Source organism: Mustela nivalis (assembly GCF_964662115.1).
Source record: "Mustela nivalis genome assembly, chromosome: 3".
NCBI classification, from domain to species: domain Eukaryota; kingdom Metazoa; phylum Chordata; class Mammalia; order Carnivora; family Mustelidae; genus Mustela; species Mustela nivalis.
Window position 1 is genome coordinate 121,312,741 of NC_139022.1, and position 17,399 is coordinate 121,330,139.

The following is a 17,399-nucleotide window of genomic DNA, read 5'->3' on the forward strand; positions in this document are numbered from 1 at the left end:
ACTGAAACTTCAAAATAGCAACTAACTAACCAAACCACCACCACCAACAACAACAACAATAACAACAAAAACAAAACAATACAAAACCTTTCAAAATAGCCAACTAAAATTTTTTTTTAAGATTTTATTTATTTATTTGACAGAGAGATGAAGAAAGCCAGAGAGTACAAGTTGGGGGGAGGGTAGAGGGAGAAGGAGAAGCAGGCTTCCTACTGAGCAGGGAGCCCTATGCAGGGCTCTATCGCAGGGCCCTCCTGGGATCATGACCTGAGCCAAAGTCAGATGCTTAACCAGTTGAGCCACCCAGGCGCCCCTCCAACTAAAATTCTTACATTATCAAAACGTAAAATATAAAACCTATGGTCAATCATTTAATTTAGTAGCAATATAAGCAAAAACAGGAGACATTAGTGCACACCTTCATTAATTTGCTCTACAAAGTATAATTTTATTAAATACACTTAATAAGATTACTTAATACCTCAGTAAGTTTTGGAAACCAGCAGAAGGCAGGCAAATGGGAGAAACAAGAGAAAAATGCGTCCAAAAAATTCAAATTTATATAAAACCCCTCCAACACACAACAGCTGTCTAAAATGTGTTTATTTGTGTATATTTCTTTCATATTGGTTAGTTTCAACTTTTCTATTTTATCAAGACATTAACCTTAAACTCTGTTTATTTAAATATCCAGTGTGAAACCAGAGTAACAAAATTTCTTCTCCTCTGGTGGTATAAGTAGGAGTTATTTTGCGGTCTTTATTATTATACCTATACTAAAAACTGTACACACTTTAGTTTAATTTATTTTACACTTTTTTTTAAAGATTTTATTTATTTTTTCATCAGAGAGAGATCACAAGTAGGCAGAGAGGCAGGTGGAGAGAGAGAGGAGGAAGCAGGCTCCCCACCAAGGAGAGAGCCCGATGCAGGGCTTGATCCCAGGACCTTGGGATCATGACCTGAGCCGAAGGCAGAGACTTTGCCCTCTGAGCCACCCAGGGGCCCCTTATTTTTCACTTTTACACTTTTAATGTAATGGCAGTAACAAAAGTATACTGCTATGTATTAATAATGCTATTTTGACAAATAAAAACTAACATTTTTCATTTATATATATAAATGTGTGTATATATATATATAACTTGCTTATTAATTCTTCCACATAATAATAAAGCATTGATTACCTCAGGAAGATAATAATATTATATTAACTATGTATCCTTAACATTATCTCTAAGCACCCCCATAATAAAATGTCACTGACATGTAGTGTTATTGGATAAAGTAGTATACACATTCTGAAAAGTGATTTGTAATATGTACCAAGAATCTTGAAAATATCTATCGTCTTCACCCAACTTCAAGAAAGTGATTCTAAGAAAATAACTGCCAAAAAAAAGTTTTATATGTGAAGGTATTTGTTAAAGCATAATTTATAATGGGGGAAAGCTGGAAAGGTTAAGTAAATTATGGTACAGCAAATGGCAGAATCCTATACAGACATTAAGGATTGTATTTATAGAGTTTTGTAGAACTGTGGAAAATGCTATGTTAAGAAGTTAAGTATAAAAGGCAAAATGGGGCGCCTGGGTGGCTCAGTGGGTTAAGCCGCTGCCTTCGGCTCAGGTCGTGATCTCAGGGTCCTGGGATCAAGTCCCACATCAGGCTCTCTGCTCAGCAGGGAGCCTGTTTCCTCCTCTCTCTCTCTGCCTGCCTTTCTGCCTACTTGTGATCTCTCTCTGTCAAATAAATAAATAAAATCTTAAAAAAAAAAAAGGGCAAAATGGAACGGTACACCATTCAAATGAAATGAAAAAAGGCATAGAAAAAAATGGAACAGAATGCGAACAAATGTTAACTCTTAATGAGTTGTGGAATTAACAGGTGATTTTTTTTTCTTCTTCATGTTTCATTTTCAAGATTTTCTAAAATATACATTATTCATTTTTATAATCCGAGAAAAACTTGTGATATAATAAAAAATCAGACCTAAACAGATTACTGTTAATGCTCACTAAAGAAGCACTTTTTAAAAAAGTGCTGGTGGAAGTTACATATATATGTGTAAAGGACATTTGGAAAAGGTGAGTTTGACCAGACAGGCTCTATTGCTACAAATCTTTTTTGATATAAGGGAAACTGTGTGTGTGTGTGTGTGTGTGTGTGTGTGTGTGTGTGTGCGCGTGTGATTTTTTAAAATAATGCAGTCTTAAATTGAAACGGAGAGTATAAAATGTGTAAATTATAGGAGAATAGGACAAGAAAAAAGAGCTGTCACTGGCCATAGCTCATTTTATACACATAGCTACTTCTTAAAAATAAGCATTTCCTCATTTCTAGCACTTTCTTCAAAAACATTTCTATAAAATACATTTAGTCCTTCTCCGTGAAAGCAATACTCTTTAATTGTTTTTAGGGTGAAACTAATTTGGACTAAGATATAAAATTAGATCCCTCACATACTAATATTACTTTGAGTAGGCAAGAGCTCAACCATTTCTTAAAACCTAAGTCCTTTCCTTAAGGGTCAACATTTTCCTTTCACCAAGACTTATGTTTTAAATTTACCGTGAGGATACACAGCTGACCAGGCAAATCTCTTATAAAAAAAAAATGAAAGAGCTTAAGAATAGCTCAAGGAAAACCAAGCCATCACCTTTTCTTTCTTCTTTCTTCTGCCTCATATCTCCCCTGCCCCAACACACATTCAAAACCAGCCCCAAGGTTAGGTTATGCCATACTTAGGAGCTTAGGGAAGATCAGTCAATACTGATGCCCACATTTAGTCCTTTTCAATTGTAGCAACTTATTTTTAAGAGTATTTCTTTTATTTTCTCTTGATTATAAAAGAAATCCATGATTTTTATATAAAATCTAGTGGTACAGAATTATACAAAATCAAAAAGTGAAAGTTGCCAAGAGTGGTAGCTGCTCAAACTAATCCATCTTGATTTAATGTGTCCTTCCAAGCCTCTGTCTCTGCACATAAATATGTGGGCAAACTTTTTTTTTTTTTTCATACAAATGAGATCATGCTATAATCCTGTTTTACACCTTGCTTTTTACACCTTGATGTATTTTAGGTATCTTTCATGTCAGTATCATAGATCCATGTCATTTCTTTTCAAGAACTCCTTAATATTTCATTGTTGTATGTCATATAATCATTTATTTAATCAGTCCTCTACCGAAGGAAATTTGTGTTTGTCTACTCTTTTTCACTATTAAAAATAAAACATATATAACAGCAATAATTTTAGTTCATTAAATGAACTATTAGAATTCTCTATAACTAGAAAAAGTAGAAAAGACAAAAATTTGTCCCTCAGATATATAAAATACTGCTCCTAAAAACACTTTTCCAGATTGACTTATATATACATTGACCATATAGTTTATTTTTCACCTAGAGTACTTTTGAAAGTATTAATGCATGCTCTGGGATAGTCCTAAAGCCATCTAACAGAGTGGAGCACAGTCCACACCAATTGTTGCAAAAGAAGATTGCTGGAGTCTCTGTGGGACAAGAAACATGAAAAGAGCTTCTATGTAGGAGGGCTGGTTGACAAGGGTATCAGATCCTGAATGGGATGAAGAGAGTGACTATGCATGAGAGTGATCTGGTTCTTCTTGGGGTGTCAGAGACAGTAGGGGAAGAAGACATCTATGCAGAGTTTTAGCCCATTGTAGAGATTTAGAGCCCCAGTGGCATGAAGAGGGTATCCATGCATTGAAGAGGGGGACAGTGCAGGACTTTAGCGCTTAACAGATCTGAGAAAGACATCTGTGCAGCGACGTGGGTGAGGGAAGCTAGATGTGGGGATTCAGAGCCTGAGCAAGGTGAGGAGGGTTTTCATGTACAGTGGTACCCTGGTAAAGGGTATCAGAGCCCAAGTAGGGGTAAAAAGATAACCACCCCAGGGCAGAGTTAGAAGTGGAGTTGGGAAACTGGTTACATACTAGGGAGTTGATAAAATAAATAAATATATTAAGAATAATGGAAACCAAATTTCTCACTGTAGGAGAAGGGCTTTGCAAATATGGAAAGGGGGATAACTACAATAAACTCTGTGGTGTTGGATTGGAAATATCACTGAAAATTCACCATTTTCACTATATAGAGATAAATATAGAAATAAATGTAGGTGTGTGTGTATGTATGTGTGCATGTATATCTCTACTGAGAATGCCTGAGGTCAGCAAGACTGAAATAATAATGAGCACACCTAACATTCAGGACTTGGCTTCTAAATACTATTTTCTACTCACAGGAACCAGGACTCCTTGGAAAAATGGCTGATTCCACATCAAGGCATGTAAGTACAAGATAAATCTGGAACATCTTGAGGTGTAAGAAAGTAAGGAAATCCTCAAAGAATGAAGGGGATATGTCAAAAGGACATGGAGAAAACTTGAAGGGGCTTCCACTTGCCAAATCTAGAACAATTCAGGCATCAAAACAAATAATGATTATAATAGATTAAAACTCACTGAATAAAATAAGAAACCTAAATAATATACTAGAATTAGTACATATTAATAGAAGTGAATAAATGAATAAATTGGAAGTTTACATAGTCTCACAGCAGTTCCTCACAAAATACTAATTCATTACAAGGTTAAAAAAAAATAACTTTTTGGCCCAGAAGTCTGTCATCTGCCAACTTTAATTGAAGGATTAATGCAGATAACATTAATAATGGGACAAATCTAAATTATGTGCCATTTAACACAATGCAATAGGAAGAACACAATACTATCTCTGTAATAGCCTTGCAAAAGGTGCATACCCTGACTCTAACTGTGAGGAAGCATTGGACAAACTCAAATGTAGAGACATTCTACAAGACAACTGGCCTGTAATCTCCACAAGTGCCTACATGATGAAAGATCTCTCAATAACCTTGTTAAATTTATTCTTAAGTATTGCATTCTGTTTGATGCTACTGTAAATGGGATTGCTTTCTTAACTTTTTTTCCTGATAGCTTGTTGTTAGTGTATAGGAATAAAACTGATTTTTGTGTATTGATTTTGAACCCTGAAACTTTACTGAATTCATTTATTAATTCTAACATTTTTTTTTGGTAGAGAGTTAAGGGTTTTCTATATATAACATGTCATCTGTAAATAGAGACAGTTTTACTTTTTCCTTTCTGATTTAGATGCCTTTATTTTCTCTTTCTTGCCTAATGGCTGTGGCTACAACTTTTAGTACTATGTTAGAGGAAAAGTGGTGAAAATGGCCATCCTTGTCTAATTCCTGATCTTAGAAGAAAAGCTTTCAGCTTTCCACCATTGAGCATGATGTTAGATATAGGCTTGTCATATATAGCCTTTATTATGCTGAGGTACATCTTCTCTATCCCTAGTTTGTGGAGTTTTCTATCATGAAAATTTTTTGTCGGATGCTTTTTCCTGTATCTTTTGAGGTGATCATATAATTTCTGTCCTTCATTTTGTTACTGTAGTGTATCACATTTATTGATTTGCATATATTAAACCATCTTGCCTCCCTGGAATAAATCCCACTTGGTCATAGTGTATGATTCTTGTAATGTATTATTGAATTCAGATTGTTGATATTTTGTTGAGAATATTTGCATCTATGTTAATCAGGGATATTGGCCTGTAATTTCCCTTCTTATAGCATCTTTGTCTGGCTTTAGTATCAGGGTGATACTCATAAAAGGACTTTGGAAGCATTCCCTCCTTTTCTAGTTTTTGGAAGAGTTTGTGACGGATTGGCATTACTTCTTCTTTAACGTTTGTCAGAATTTGTCAGTGAAATCACCTGGTCCTGGACTTTTCTTTGTTGGGGGTTTTTTGATTAATGACTCAATCTCTTTACTACTGATTAGTCTATTCAGATTTTCTGTTTCTTCATGATTCATTCATGGCAGGCTCTAAGTTTCTAGGATTTTAGCCTTTTCTTAAAGATTATCTAATTTATTGACGTACAATTGTGCATAGTAGTTTCTTCTGATCCTTTTTATTTCTATGCTATCAGTTGTAATGTCTTCTCTTTTATTTCTGATTTTATTTATTTGAGCCTTCTCTTTTTTTCTTAACTAGTTAAGCTGAAGATTTGTCAATTTTGCTTATATTTTCAAAAAACCACCTCTCAGTTTCATTAATATTTTCTGTTGTCTTTTTAGTTTCCATTTATTTCTCCTCTTTGTTACTTCCGCCTTTTTTTTTTAAGATTTTATTTATTTGACATAGAGAAATCACAAGTAGGCAGAGAAGCAGGCAGAGAGAAAGAGGAGGAAGCAGGCTCCCTGCCAAGCAGAGAGCCTGATGTGGACTCCATCCCAGGACCCTGAGATCATGACCTGAGCTGAAGGCAGAGGTTTAACCCACTGAGCCATTCAGGCACCCCTACTTCCTCCTTTCTACTAGTTTTTTCTTTTTTTCTGTTCTTTGAAATGTAAAATTATAGGTTTTTTATTTGAAATCTTTCTTTTTTTCATCATGTAGGCATTTATGGCTATAATCATTCACATTAGAAGTCCTTTTGCTGCCCATAAGTTTTGGTATGTTGTGTTTCCATTTTCATTTGTCTCAAAATGTTTTTAATTTTTTTTTTTTTTTTCATTTCTTCTTTGACCCATTGGTTGTTCAGGAGCATGTTGTTTAATCTCCATGTATTTGGAAATTTTCCAGTCTTATTCTTATAATTTATTTTTAGTTTCATTGTATCATGGTCAGAAAAGGTGCTTGATATTATTTCAGTCTTCTCAAATTCATTAAGACTTGTTTTGTGTTCTACATGTGCTTGAGAAGAATGTGTATTCTGCTGCTGTTGGATGGAATGTTCCATACATACCTGTTAAGTCCATCTGGTCTAACATGTAGTTTAAGTCCTATATTTCTGTATGGATTTTCTCCCTGGATGATCTATTCATTGCTGTAAGTGGGGTGTACAAGTCCCCTACTATTACTGTAATGCTATTTCATCCAGAATAATTCTTTACAGACAAATTCCAATCTATAAACATAGAATTAATGCTATGTAACCCCTAATAAAGAATTGATTTAGGCAATAATCTTCATTTGGTTGAAGATTATTTTTTGAATGATGATGGAGAAATTTGTCACAGTGAGATCAGGCTTTTACCTCCTTAAACAACTGACCAATATTAGCATGACTGGAAGTAGGACAATCAGACCTGGTACGCTTCTGTTGTGATGCAAGAGGATGTCCACAACACCCCCATGAAGGGCACTTGCCCAAAATGCTGAACCTAACTCTAAATAAGTATCAGAGAAAACATCAACTAATAGGAAGTATGGGGGAACAGAAAAATAAGTTAAGTGTCTAACACCACTCCTAAGGGAGTCCACAGACAAATCCAGAACTTGTAGTATTTTATGTAAACAGATCACCTGATTTTTGCAATAAGCCAATGACATAAAAAAAAGAAAGGATGGGTGAGGGCACTTTTCTAGCTTAAAGAGATTTGAGAAACCAAATAACCAACTGTGATGTAAAGACTGTGTTTGGAGCTTGATTTTTTTATTTATTTTTTAAAGATTTTATTTATTTATTTGAGAGAAAGAGAGAGAAAGAGTGCAAGTGAGAGAGCACAAGCAGAGGAAAGGAAGAAGTGGGCTGGGCTTTGGGCTTAGTTTGTTCTTTTTTCCGTTCTTTGAAATGTAAAAGTGAAATGTAAAATTAGGTTGTTTACTTGAGACCAAGAGGGGAGCCTGAGGCAAGGATCTATCCCAGATCTCAGAATGCTGGGATCTTGACCTGAGCCAAAGGCAGATGTTTAACTAACTAAACCACTCAGGTGACCCTGGAGCCTAATTTTTAAAAACTGACTATAAAAGGACATTTTTTAGACAATTGGGGAAATGTGAAAATTATGGACTGGGTGGTAGATGATGCCAAAGAAATACTATTAAGCTTTTTAGTTATGATAAAGGAATTGTGATTGTGTATGAAAGTGTCATATATTCTATAGACCTATACTGAGGGATGGAAGGTGAAAGAATATGAAATCTGGGGATAGCGTTTAGATATTTTGGCAAAGAAAAAAGCAAAACAAAAAAGAATTGGACAAGTCAATGTAGCAAAATGTTGGTAATAACTGAATCTGAGTAATGTGCTTTTTTATACTGTTCTCTCTACTTTGATGATGATGATGCTAGAAAATTCTTTTTTTTTTTTTAAGATTTTATTTATTTATTTGACACAGATCACAAGTAGGCAGAGAGGCAGGCATAGAGAGAGGAGGAAGCAGGCTCCCTGCTGAGCAGAGAGCCCGATGTGGGGCTCGATCCCAGGACCCCGGGATCATGACCTGAGCCGAAGGGAGAGGCTTTAACCCACTGAGCCACCCAGGCGCCCCTAGAAAATTCTTATAATAAAATAAGTAACCCTAAATTCTTATAATAGTATAAAAAACCCTTCAATGGCTTCATGGCTTACTGTGAAAAACCCCAACTCTGTATTATGAATATAGGGTCCTCTTACCTAGCCCAATCCTTCTTTTCCAGATTAATTTATTATTACTCCTGTTCAGGCCCTCTGCACAGTTGGAGTGAATGATCTGCAGGACATTATTCTCCTCACTGCTTTGCATACACTGTTTCTTTCACTAAATTCTGTCTCCACCCATTATTCTGAGAATGCCCTAGAGGTGTGGTTTAAAAAACAGGTAACTACTCTTTATTGAGTGCCTACTCTGGGCAAGGCAATGCACTGAGTGACTGACATATATTCATTATTAAATAATCCTGAGACATTCCTGAGAAGGTGAGACAACAAGGTCAAAGAGGTTAAGTGATTTGCTCATGGTCTTTTTATTCTGAAACATATAATGCAGTTTATTTGTTTACTTGTTTAACTATATCAGTGATTGTTAAACTTGAGCATAAATTGGGGCCATCTGTAACAATTATTTTAAAAGGCTGATTTGTGAGGCACAGTCCCTATATCCTGGATCCTTTTTGACTGGAGTTGGGACCTGTAGTTGGTCCTTTCACCAAGGTGTCAAGATATTCCCATGACTGTGGTCTCTGAGCCACACTTTGAGTAGCACTACACTCTCCCTTCCATCCTTTTCCTCTGTTACCGTGTGCGGACCTCCAAGTTCTATCAATGAGATCATACATGTAGAATGATTTTGTAAATAGAATACCTTGAATATATGATTTATTATTATATTGCCTGATATGATTACAGTGGAAACATTTTAATATTTCAAACTTAAATCTTAAAATGTGATCTGGAGGAAAGAGTTCATTAACATCATCAACAAATATATTGACTGCCTGTGTGTACTATTCAAATAACTCAGATACGTGCATTGAAATACATCCATTATCACCAGGAAGGACCACTTTGTCTGCCTTTTTCTTCCACCCTACACATGGTGAAATTTTACAACCACAAGTGACATTATTTTGAGTGAAATTCTCTGTTTTTGAGGAGGCAAAGAAACAACAGAAGGTATAAGAAAACAAATTCGAGTGAGAAATGTATGTAAAAAAAATGGCTTTCGTGTTTAAATAATTTTTTTTGCAAATAACTTGTGCGTGTATAAATTCAATTGGCACAAATAACTGAGGTGGTTTTTTTTCCCCTACTCAAATGGTAGACTTTTAGCCAAAATTGCGACAAAAATATATGTAGAACTTAAGAAGCATAGAAAGGAGAATCCCAGTGACAAAGAAACCTTGCATTATAAACTTATTCAGAAGCTCCTGTCTTTTAGGATGGGAAAAAGAATTGTTAAAAATTCTAGAAGACCTGGTAAGAATAAAGCTGTGAAGATGTTGTACTAAGTTGGGTGGGGAATGTTGAGGTGAAAAAGAAATATAGGAAAATAACGGGGGGGGGTGGGGAAGAGGAACCATGTGATAATGGGCTTATATCTAGAATATATATAAAGAACTATTGCAAATCAATAATAAAAAGACAAATGACCCAACTAAAAAGGGACGAAAGATCTAAGTAGATATTCCCATGAAGAAGATGTACAGATGGCCAGTAAGCACATGAGAAGTTGCCCAATATCATGAGCCATTGCGAAAGGCAAATGAAAAGCCTATTGAGATAGCATTTCACACATAGGAGGATAGCTATAATTTAACAAAACAAAACAGATAATTACAGGCATTGGCAAGAATGTGGAGAAAATGGAACCCTAATACACTGCTGGTGGGGATGTAAAATGTTGAAGATGCTCTGGAAAACAGTCTGGAAGTTTAGCAAATGGTTAATACAGCAGTTCTACTTAAATGGAAACCACCCAAATAATCCATCAACTGAAGAATGATAAAGTGTGATGTATAGATGCAAAGGAATATTATTCTAATAAAAAGGAATGATACTGACACATACTACAACATGCATGAAACTTGAAAACATCATGTTAAGGGAAGACATTCACAATTGACCACATAATGTATGATTCCACTTATATGAAATGTTCAGTTTAGGAAAGTGGATTAGTGATTGTCTAGGGCTGGACGAGATGGGAGGGTTGGAGGGTGATGACTAAGGGGAGTGAGGTTTCTTTTGGGGGATAATGAAAATATAAAATTGATTGTGGTGAACAGAATTGATTGTGGCCATGGTTGCACAGTTCTGTGAAGATACTAAAAGCCATTGCATTGTACACTTTAAGTGGATTAGTTGTATGATATGTGAAATAAAGCTCAATAAAACTGTTAACAAGATAATGGGCCATATCAAAAAATATAAAAGCTGTTCTTTATAATGTAAGAGATAAAAAAGTCATTTCTCTAGGATCTCATTTTCTCTCTGTGGATGGGAGAAAGGGAAACATATTTTTGAACATTTGTGTTCCAAGGATTGTTCAATTCTTATTTAACACTACCAGCTGGCAAGGTAGTTATTATCTTATTTTACAGATGACTTTAACAGAATTAGGCACCTTACCCAAGGTCAGTCACATCACTAAGTGGCAGAGCTGAGATTTAAATAAGGTTTGTCTTATTTAAGACTGCCTGTGTGTCCTGGGATCAAGCCCTGCGTCGAGCCCCGCATCAGGCTCTCTGCTCAGTGGGGAGCCTGCTTCCCTCTCTCTCTCTGAGCCTGCCTCTGTGCCTACTTATGATCTCTATCTGTCAAATAAATAAATAAAAATAGTTTATAAATAAATAAATATATATATATATATAAGGTTTGTCTGTCTACAAAGTAAATATTTTTCCCGTTACGTTTCTGATAACATTTTCTCATACAATCTTATTTTCCCCATTAGATCATAACTAGCTTTATAATTTTATTTCAATAATGGAGCTAAATCTAAAACAGACCCTTTATCCAGAAAGGAAATACAGCAACTAAGAACATGGTAAATTCTATTTCAGTGTTATTTTTATTTTTTAAAGAAGTCATATTAAAAATATCTTCAACTTCTATACGTTGCCACAGAGGACATTTTTATCCATTTGGAGGATAAAACTCAAAATAAATGCATATGTTTAATTAATGTTTAATTATGTATGCCAAAAGAGCTTTCTGAAAAATAGTGTAATATCATCGTTGCGTAGCTTAGGTTTATCCTAAGTGATACAACATCTTGGAAATTGACTTTGTTATGTCCCAGGGTAAAAAGGAAAAAAAAAAAGTCAAGCCATCTTTAAATCCAGCTATATGAATTTGCTTGCCCACTTATTTAATGCTTTGTTGCAATCTAAACTGCAGTTGATACAAGCTGACACTGTATAATAATTTAATGGCTGTTATGGTCCTTTAAAGGCAGATAGCTTTTGTAAATTTTATATTCCATAGTTTCTATTTCTTAATGTTAAGTATTTTTTCATTAGCAGTAATCTCAGGAAATCAGAATGGGCTATCAGTCAATTTAACATTAAAGTAATTTTTCTTTCTTGTCCCAGGAAAGCAGGAATGTCAATGCCAAAGGCATCAAATAAAAAAGCTAGAAATCACATAAATCCCCCTTTTCTAGGGCACAGCTACTCTATGTGGCCCTTGGAAGTATTAAGTTGTGAACATCCAATCAAAAATAAATGGGAGAAGAAATAAAACGAAAAGTGGACTGGTGTTAAATTGTTGTTTCCCAACATTAGGGAGTACATTTTATATCAAGAAACTCATAAAGAATAGATGGTTTAGGTTAGCTCTCCTAACCACCAAATTTTGTTGTCCTATCTTGTGCTAAAAGCTCCTAATATTTGGTAATACTTTTCTTTTTTGTTTTTCCTCTTTGGGGAGTACTTTTTGATTGCTAACAACAGTAACCTTTTCTTGGACATAAATGAATCAAACCTATTTAGTTTTAACCCTCAATTGCCCACAAATCAAGTACTTTATGCTTGGCTAAAGAAAACTCTTGTGTGACTTCATTGTTCAGCTAATGTCACCTATTAATCAGCAAAACTGGTCCTTTAATTTTTCTGTGTACTACAAACAATATACTCACTATAACCTGTGCTAATATCAGTCATGATAAATCTACCTGTCTTGTCTGCAAAAGGTCTCACAGACTATCCACAGCCCTACTGCGATCAAAGTTCAAACTCGATCTATCATATTATCTGCCAAAACCCCAAAGAAAATCATACCCAATGGATTGTTAAACCATATTAGTTTTGTACTGTTTAACTCAAGATCATTGAGTCAGACTTAAGTAAAATGCAGTCTTGCAAATATTTTAAATGATTGTAGCTTATTGCTGATCAGTATACATCAGTATGTTAAAATAATTGCAAATTGTTTCTTATGAATGTAGAAAATCATAATTATATTGGCAAATTGGTCATTTTGCAAAGCTTGTCAATTCAGACCATTATAGGAAGGTATTTACATAAATTAACAGAATAATGGTTAAATGAGTTTTTGTAAATGGGGTGAAGTTTTAGCTTACCACAAGATTCAGAAAGAGTTCTACTCTCTGCATTTCTTTTCTTTCTTTTTTTTTAAAGATTTTATTTATTTATTTGACAGAGAGAGATCACAAGTAGGCAGAGAGGCAGGCAGAGAGAGAGGAAGGGAAGCAGGCTCCCTGCTGAGCAGAGAGCCCGATGCAGGACTCAATCCCAGGACCCTGAGATCATGACCTGAGCAGAAGACAGCGGCTCAACCCACTGAGCCACCCAGGCACCCTGCATTTATTTTCCTAAACTTTAATTTCAAATGGCATTGTTATCCATGAAGAAATCAGAAAATAGGGTATGGTGGGGTAACTAAATAAAAAATGGTAAAGATTGCACATTCCCAAATAAATGACATCACTAGCTTTTTTAGACTAAACTTCTCAGCTCTAGGAACTCACAGATTGCATTGAGAAGTTGTGATTCAGTGATACAAATGACATTGAAGATTTCTGAAAACTAGTTTTCACGGCCTTAAAAGTGATACTAGAGGAGCTATCCTAATTTATTTATTTATTTTTAAAGATTTTATTTGTTTATTTGACAGAGATCACAAGTAGGCAGAGAAGCAGGCAGAGAGAGGAGGAAGCAGGCTTCCTGCTGAGCAGAGAGCCCGACGTGGGGCTCGATCCCAGGACGCTGGGATCGTGACCTGAGAGGAAAGTGGAGACTTTACCCACTGAGCCACCCAGGCGCCCCGCTATCCTAATTTAAAGAAAAAAAAAAGCCTCATCTTATGAAAATTCATTGATAAATACAATAATGTTATCAGGATCACTAGACTTCATGTGTCATTGTGGTTCAGTTACTCTGGGAGAAAAGGCCTCTTGCTTGTCATTTACAGCAGAACACATTCCCAATATTAGCTTATTGCTGATTGGAGAGATTATTTTGAACACATGGATCTTAGGCAGAAATAGGGTCTTTGCTAAACTGTGTAGTTCTCCAGGGTTTTGACTTTCAGCACAGGCAGTACTGCAACGCTCTGCAAACTGTATCTGTATTCGCTGTTCTAATACTGGGTTGGGGTGGATTGACATTATTTGAGTAGGGACATTGCTGCTTAAGCCTTATTTCATTCCGGGAATCTGCTTCTTGAGATCTCCAATTTTTACTTGTTAGAAACAAAATGTAGTAGGAAAAATTGCATCTATGGACTTTTGAAAACTAAGTGGAATGATCCTATTCTGAAATACATGTGTTTATAGTGTGAGCATCCGACAACACACAGTAGGTTTAGGTGCTGATGTAACTGTTGAACTTGCCCTATTCCATTAATAGCTGTTTCCAGAACTGTATCACAAAGTGTTTAGTGAGCATTTTAGAGCTCTAGAGAAAATGCATTAAGACATTTGAAAATCTATAAGAAATTGGAATGACTCATTTTTGAAGAATGAATTACATTAATGTGGGGCTGTAGAACTATCTCTGTGAAAGTTGCTTTATTTTTCTTCATCTTACCCAGTGAGCCTGGTAGTTTAATGTTTACATTGGCTTCTTTATCCTGTCAAGAAAAATGCAGCCTTATAAGAACTTTATTTTATCTTGTTATGGCTCTTAAGTGCCCCCAAATAAATGCAAATGACATAGGAAGTCTTTCCTACTTACTTACTAAGTAATGTAGATTTACAATCTATTTAATGTGGTTCTTTCAAATGTTATAAGTTTTAGCTCTCACACCAAAATGAAATTTTATCCAATTGATTATATGCCATGTCCACACTTTTTAAAAAGTGTCAAGTCCCATACAGATATGATTCATATTTATATCAAGGCATTTGCCTTGTATTGCTTCTTATTATTTTTAATCCCATCTAGACTGAATTAAAATTTAGATGATTTTGCATGATAACTGTAGAAAAGATAAAGAAAATCCTATTAAGGTTACAAAATGTGTTAGGACGGAAACATTTCCTATTACTCGATGAAGTCACATAGTTGAGCTCTAGTACAGTTAATTTTTTCATTCTTGTATAATTTTATCTACATAACACTAGATCAAGTTTGGAACAATGAAGTCCACACACCTGAGTTTTTTAGATTTGTGGGAGGTCACATAACCTGAAGTTAACTCCGATTGTAACTACAAAAAAATAACAGGCTCTTTCATCATTTCAATGCACACAATGTCAGAGGTGTATATTCTTTATGTTTTAAAAATTCAAGGGAATGGTATGAGGAATCTGTATTACCTGATTCAGGAGATCCTTTGTGTTTCCTGCTAATACTGGAGCTCTTCTGAAGGTTTGGCTCCTTGAACTGGCAGACATTCTCACGGGTGTTTCCTTCAAGCCCACACCCACTTTCCTGGTTCACACAGATGCCTCATGGCTGGTGGGGTGGGGAGGGCAGGAGTGGGGTTCCATCCATCCGCTTCTCCACATCTGGGGGACTTATCAGGTGGTGCCCACACTGACCATACACGTGGCGTTCGTGGCGTTCTCTGTCCAAGTCACAGAACTTACCTTCCACATTCCCACATGCTAAGTAGCAGCCAATTTGATCCCACACAGTCCCAGACAGGCAGTTTGCAGGCTAGAAGCAGAGTTTTATATCACATTTTCCTCACTCATTGCTTTCCCTGAATAATGTCAGCCAGCTCCCATGATGCAAACTGGGGGGGGGGGGGTCGGGGGGAGCTGCAAACCTTGTAGCTGGGCTGCAAGGACCACTATACTTACCAGAGGACTCATTCAAAGGGATGTGAACACAAGCCTTGAATATTTGGTTTTGAGCCAAGAGGGGGAAAAAAAAAGGTCCCCATTTTTTCCTTTTACTCTTTTCCGCTTTCCCTCCCCCACCCCCCCAAAATCACACGTCTGCCACAGATGATTTCAAGCCAATATTGACCTCAGATTCCAAGTCTACAGACAATCCATAAGATATTTTAAAATCCACAAATCCTCTTCTGGGCTGCAGTTTTATAAGACAGCTTTTGGGTTTAAAACAAACTATACTCCTGGCAATGAAAGTGTAGCTTTTGCCTCCTATTGGTTCTGGAAACCAATTTCAAGACAGTTATTATATGAGAATAAAATTGTTTTATACCACCTAATAGTGAAGCCAAAGAAGTATTAATGAAGAAAAGTTATATAAAGAATAAAGTTTATTTATTATCATGTGTGATTTAATAATGAAGAAAAGTTATATAAAGAATAAAGTTTATTTATTATCATGTGTGATTAAAAAAAATTTAGAGACTTCCCATTCTTTTTTCCCCTTCTTCCTCCCTCCCTACCTGTGGAGGCCAAGAAAAATTAAGGCCATCCCACCTCAGGTTTAGCCTTAGCATAAATACAGCCATCTCAGACCCCTGTGCCCAAGGGCTGAACTTTCCCCTACTTTATTTTAGTTCCAGAGACCGCCACCCTGCTTTGGTTCCAGAAACCCCCACCCTGCTTTAGTCAATTTTCTCTCCTCCCCTCCAGGCTCTTGTAATGACCCATAAATACCCCTGCCTTAACTAAGCCCAGGGTCCAAGTCCCTACTTCACTGTGTTGGGTATACTTGGGCCCAAGCTTAAGCTTGTCGAATAAACCCTTGTGTGATTGCATCGGTGTTGGCTCCTTGGTGGTGTCTCAGACGCAAAAACTCGGGTGCAACACTACCCTTTTTTCTTTCTTCTGTGCTAGTCATAATGTTAGGCTTATATGGTCAGTACATCTAGGCTACTATTTTATGAAATACTAAAAAATATCTGTGAGGGCGCCTGGGTGGCTCAGTCAGTTGAGCATCTGCCTTCTGCTCAGGTCATGATGTCAGGGTCCTGGGATAGAGCCTTGCATAGGGCTCCCTGCTCAGTGGGGTGTCTGCTTCTCCCTCTCCCTCTGCTCCTCCCCCTGCTTGGGCTCTCTGGCTTGCTTACTCTTTCACATAAATAAATAAAATCTTTTTTTTTTTTTTTTTTTAAATCTATGGCTCGGGCACCTGGGTGGCTCAGTGGGTTAAAGCCTCTGCCTTTGGCTCAGGTCATGATCCCGGGGTCCTGGGATCGAGCCCCGCATCAGGCTCTCTGCTCAGTGGGGAGCCTGCTTCCTCCTCTCTCTCTCTGCCTGCCTCTCTGCCTACTTGTGATCTGTCTGTCAAATAAATAAATAAAAATATCTTAAAAAAAAAAAAAAAAAACTATGGCCCAACCTAATTGACCTCTGTTTATATGAGAGTCAAGTCAGGTTTTAAGCCATTATTTAATACACTATGATTCTAAAGTAACTGCTAAACAAGAATAAAGCTTTGGGGGGCGCCTGGGTGGCTCCTCTGCTTTCGGCTCAGGTCATGATCTCAGGGTCCTGGGATCGAGCCCCACATCGGGCTCTCTGCTCGGCAGGGGGCCTGCTTCCTCCTCTCTGCCTCCTCTCTGCCTGTGTCTCTGCCTACTTGTGATCTCTGTCAAATAAATAAATAAAATCTTAAAAAAAAAAAAAAGAATAAAGCTTTGGATTCCTGGTCAAACATGGTAAATGAGTTCCCGTATATATTTCTGTCCCCTCCTCACATCCCACTAAAATGATAGTGAAGCAAT